This window comes from Mixophyes fleayi, chromosome 9, assembly GCF_038048845.1.
Source record: "Mixophyes fleayi isolate aMixFle1 chromosome 9, aMixFle1.hap1, whole genome shotgun sequence".
NCBI lineage: Eukaryota > Metazoa > Chordata > Amphibia > Anura > Limnodynastidae > Mixophyes > Mixophyes fleayi.
The window spans coordinates 17,033,648-17,039,647 of record NC_134410.1 but is presented as its reverse complement, the minus strand read 5'-3'; positions in this window follow the sequence as shown (position 1 = coordinate 17,039,647).

Below are 6,000 nucleotides of genomic sequence, written 5' to 3'. Positions count from 1 at the left end.
TTATACATCTTCCAGATGTAGGGAGGACCAGTTCTATGGTGTATCAGTGGTAATAATAAAGACCTTAACATTTTGGCTCCATCCCCAAAGCCGTCAAACCTAATAACACCCATCATACAAGCACCATGCCCCTAAAACATGCACGTATAACACCTAAGTAGTCCCAAGCTACTATAACTTCCTATAACTTCCAGAGTTGTATTCTCCATTGTGTGTCCCATCTGTGTCTTCCTCTATTGTATGTCTGCCTCGCTTGTCTCATACAATTACTTGGCCCACAGTAATACCAAGTACTAGGCAGAAGGGAATGGTTCTGGACAATTGAGACTGTGTCCTCTGAACCTGCTCAACAGCCTGACAGTGGGGTTAAGGGTCCTAATCCTGGTGCTGCGATTAGTAACACTGAGGTGCCAGCAACTTTGCTGCACCACTGCCTTCCCTCTTGCGTCATGTCTTCTCGCTTTGTTTCCATGTCGATGCTGCTCAGGGTCGTCTCTTCCATTGGGCACGATGGGCAGGTGCCCGGGGGCCCTGCAGGCAAGGGGGGCCCGTCTGAATCCTAAAAAAAAAAAAAAATACTGTTTTTTTAAATACTTACCTTGCGGTCACATCAGCAGTGATCCGGCTCCCTCCCTGGTCCCCTCTTCCGTGCTGTGCTCGCAGTGAATGCTGGGCGTGATGTCACGTCCAGCATTCACTGCAACCACAGCACGGAAGAGGGCAGAAGAGACTCAGCGGCGCGGAAAAAAGAAGAGGATCGGACTTAAGGTAAGTTAAGGGGGCCCCTATATATATATATATATATATATATATATATATATATATATATATATATGTAAAAAAAAGTGATTATATATGTAATCACGTTTTTTTTTTTTACATACATATATATTTTTTTTACACACACACACACACACACTATATATATATATATATTTATTTATTATTTTTTTTGGGTCCCGGTACACTGCATTGCCCGGGGGCCCATAAAGTAGTTAAGGTGGCCCTGATGCTGCTCATTGCCCCATATCTTCCCAATTCCATGCCCCATGTTGTAAACGTTTCTGCGCGATACAGTTTTTTTTACAGCCTTGTACTTTAAACAGTGTATTCTAATAAGGGTGAATACTTGAGCAGGGACCCAAGTAATAGGTACAGAAAATAGGAAGTGTGGGGGGGTGAGTGATGGTGTGTGGGGGGGGGGCAGCTCTATAGATTCACACCCAAAAAAACAAGCCGTTCCTGCTGGATATTGTAAGTGCTTCACATGTTACTATGCAGTAGAGGCATTGGTATCGTTATCTCATGAATATAATATTTTAAAATGTCAGTAAACCCGCAATACTAGTTGCATAAATAAAGGTTTTGTTAGGAATACACAAACATAGCCTCAAGATTAACCCCTTTATCACCCAAGGTACCTTAAACCTGTAACCTCAAACCACATTTCACAGTTTTTTATGAGTTGATTAAACCTACAGTTATTTTTTAATTACTATGGGCCTCAGAACTTACTTTGAGTTGCATGTATGTACTTGTGGTCTGAGAGCGGCCGTCCTGGTTAGTTCACGTGTAATTTCAGTCCAATAAGAGTGTAGAGACGCAAGTCTTTCACGCCTCTTAGAGAAGTGGGACTTACATGTATTTTTAAGATACACCTGTTAGGAGGCATATTTTTACATGTTCCCTAGGCCTAGGAACAGCTGCAAAACCACATCATGTTTGGAAACCTCCACTACGAGTGCTCCAACAATCATAAAGATACAGGAGCACCACAAAGTCATATACCCTGACCAGTCCTACCCTGTGACCCAGGACCTAAGCCTGATGCACATCTTGATGGCCTTCACGCTCATTAAGTTGCAGATGTCAGCTCCATAACCATATCGAGATATCGAGTTCAGAATTGTGGGGAGGTACCGCTATGTGTTCCCTAACGTATATATAAAAAATAGGGTCACCACTATGTCTGCCCCTGTGTTAGGCCTAAAGTCCTCACTTGCACCCTCCTTGGTGGTCTACTCTGTGGGGATGTTATTTTCTGACTGTGCCACAGTTTGAGTAGAACTGTTCCCTTGACCATTATTTCACCATATTCAATAACTGGCCACAGTGCTTTTCTACCATGACAGGTCATTATAATTACTATTGATATTATTTTTTATTTATAAAGCACCAACATAGTAGTCAGCACGGTGCAGTGAGGGGATTGTGATACAAACAACTAACATACAATGACATGAGGCAGAAGGTTAAGATGACCCTGCCCAAACTAACGTACAAAGTCAGAAACACTTGATACGTAAGGTAGTGTATAGATAATTGCAGCTGTTGGAAGATTTACATGTTCATAGATACAGCCATGGTGCTAATTCTTGGCTACAGGCAGTTGGTGGATACAGGTACCAACCATCCACTTAACCCCCATCTCCTCCCTTCAGCTCGTCCTCCCTTCTCTCCCCCATGCCTCAACTGGCTCCTCTTGTGCCTGGTCTGTTTACCCTCCCTTAGGATGTAAGCTCGCATGAGCAGGGCCCTCTTTCCTCCTGTCTCCTCACCTATTCTTCTGCTCCGTTGTAGCCTGCCTGGAGTTTCTGAAGTATTGGTACTTTTTGTTCATTGTTCTGTATGGTTTCACCCTGTATAGTCTACTGTTCGTACTGTGTGCGGCGCTGCGGATACCTTGTGGCGCCTAACAAATAAATAAACAAATAATAATAATAATTCAGGTACAGTGATAGTTCCTGGCTCTGTGTATTGATAAATACAGGCAAAGTGCCAATTCCAGGTAGTTGGTAATTACAGGTATAGTGCTAGTTCCTGACCAGAGGAGACAGAACAGAATGGACAAGTATTCTCATGGGATATAAAGTGTGGCTCTCCAAACGCAACATATTTCCTAATTCAAAATGGGGCCTAAGCACATCAATCCGTACCCAATCACTGGAAGGATAAATCTGGGAGCATACAGGCTATGGCTACCACATTCCTTCCGAACTACCCAGAGTTTCACGTTTCTCTTCTGAAACCAGCGAACTGTGAAGGACCTGTTTCCAAGACAAAAGATGGTTCCTCCTCCCGCAGAAGATGTGGAAGGCCACCTGGAATACATCATCCAGACGATCATTGACTCCTGCAGGAGAAACATGAAGTGCACTGGAAGGGCTTTGGTCCTTTGCTCTTGAATGAAGTTGACTGTTTACACACCTGCTCTGCTCACCAACTTCTCAGGCTGCATTCTGCCAAGTCTAGAGGGCAACATCTGGAGTCTCTTCCTAAAGGGAGAGGGGGAACTGTGAGGATCCACCAAAATACCAGCTGCAGACAGCAAGTGGCAGTGCACTATCAATGGCAACATATAAGGAAACACCAGAATACCCGGTACAGGTGGCAGTGTACTGACACCAGTACATTATTTTTCACTTACTGAAATCAGCACTTTGCCAAATGTCAAGTACAGTCATGGCCAAAAGTTTTTAGAACGACACAAATATTATTTTTCACAAAGTCTGCTGCCTCAGTTTTCATGATGGCAATTTACATATACTCCAGAATGTCATGAAGAGTGATCAGATGAATTGCAATTAATATCAAAGTCCCTCTTTGCGATGACAATGAACTTTATTCTAAAAACAACATTTCCACTGCATATCAGCCCTGCCACAAAAGGACCAGCTGACATCAGGTCACTGATTCTCTCGTTAATACAGGTGAAAGTGTTGACAAGGACAAGGCTGGAGATCACTTTGTCATGCTGATTGAGTTAGAATGACAGACTGGAAGCTTTAAAAGAAGGGTGGTGCTTAAAATCATTGTTCTTCCTCTGGTAACCATGGTTACCTGCAAGAAAACATGTGCAGTCATCATTGCTTTGCACAAAAAGGACTTCACAAGCAAGGATATTGCGCTAGTAAGATTTCACCTCAATCAAACATTTATCGGATCATCAAGAACTTCAAGGCGACAGGATCAATAGTTGTGAAAAAGGCTTCAGGGCGCCCAAGAACGTCCAGAAAGCGCCAGGACCGTCTTCTAGAGTTGATTCAGCTGCGGGATCGGGGCATCACCAGTGCAGAGCTTGCTCAGGAATGGCAGCAGACAGATGTGAGTGCATCTGCACGCACAATGAGGGGAAGACTTTTGGAGGATGGCCTGGTGTCAGCAAAGAAGGCACTTCTCTCCAGGAAAAACATCAGGGACAGTCTGTCTGATATTCTGCAAAGGGTACAGGGATTGGACTGCTGAGGACTGGGGTAAAGTAATTTTCTCTAATGAATCCCCTTTCAGATTGTTTGGAGCATCTGGAAAAACGCTTGTCTGAAGAAGGAAAGGTGAACGCTACCATCAGTCCTGTGTCATGCCAACAGTAAAGCATCCTGAGACCATTCATGTGTGGGGTTGCTTCTCAGCCAAGGGAGTGGCTCACTCACAATTTTGCCTAAGAACACAGCCATAAATAAAGAATGGTACCAAAACATGCTCCAAGAGCAACTTCTCCAAACCATCCAAGAACAGTTTGGTGATGAACAATGCCTTTTCCAGCATGACGGAGCACCTTGCCATAAGGCAAAGTGATAACTAAGTGGTTTGGGGATCAAAACATCAAAATTTTGGGTCCATGGCCAGGAAACTCACCAGAGATTAATCCGATTGAGAACTTGTGGTCGATCCTTAAGAGGCGGCTGGACGAACACAAACCCACAAATTCTGACAAACTCAAAGCATTGATTAGGCAAGAATGGGCGGCCATCAGTCAGTATGTGGCCCAGAAGTTGATTGACAGCATGCCAGGGCGAATTGCAGAGGTCTTCATAAAGAAGGGTCAAAAATTGCAAATATTGACTCTTTACATAAACTTAATGTAATTGTCAATAAAAGCCTTTGACACTTATGAAATGCTTGTAATTTTACTTCAGTATAGCATAGCAACATCTGACAAAAGGGTCTAAAACCACTGAAGCAGCAAACTTTGTGAAAAACAAAACTTTTGGCAGTGACTGTAAATAAGATACTACATCTGTGTGCAGTCTTTTTAAGGCCCTCACTCCTACTAATCTTTGCATCAGCAGAGTCTTGTTTTATTTGCCTGTTAATCCACTTCAGCTTTGTCCCTCACAACTCTACATTCTCCAACCCATCAACTTTAGCTTTGTCCCTCACAATTCTATATTCTCCAACCCATCAACTTTAGCGTTGTCCCTCACAATTTTATATTCTCCATCCCATCAACTTTAGCGTTGTCCCTCACAACTCTTGATTCTACAACCCATCAACTTTAGCGTTGTCCCTCACAATTCTATATTCTTCAACCCATCAACTTTAGCGTTGTCCCTCACAATTTTATATTCTTCATCCCATCAACTTTAGCTTTGTCCCTCACAACTCTTGATTCTCCAACCCATCAACTTTAGCGTTGTCCCTCACAACTCTTGATTCTCCAACCCATCAACTTTAGCGTTGTCCCTCACAACTCTTGATTCTCCAACCCATCAACTTTAGCGTTGTCCCTCACAATTCTATATTTTCCAATCCACCAACTTCAGCTTGTCCCTCAAAATTCTACCATTACCAAACCATCAACTTCAGCTTTGTGCCTTATGACCCATCTTTCTTTATTTGTGCCTCACTGCTCACCTGCTGACCACGATTGAAGCGTTGTGCCTGCATAGAGCATCCACACCTGGCTTCATCTCCACTCTATACTCCGAACTTACTCTCCCTTCTGAAACTGATAGGGACCCCAATGACATAGCTTGGGACCGTGACCTGGGTGACCCTTTGGATGATGATGACTTGACCAAAATACGTGAGAACGCCGCCTCTAGCTCCATTTGCATCAAGATCAAAGAAAATGTATAAGTGTTACATATATGGTATTATATCCCGACCCACCTTCACAAAATGTGATGCTGGCGTACATGCTCTGGTGTGGGGACGTTTCTTCATATCTGGTGGGAGTGCCTGAAGGTAGCCTAGTTTTGGCTTGATATTAAGTACCGA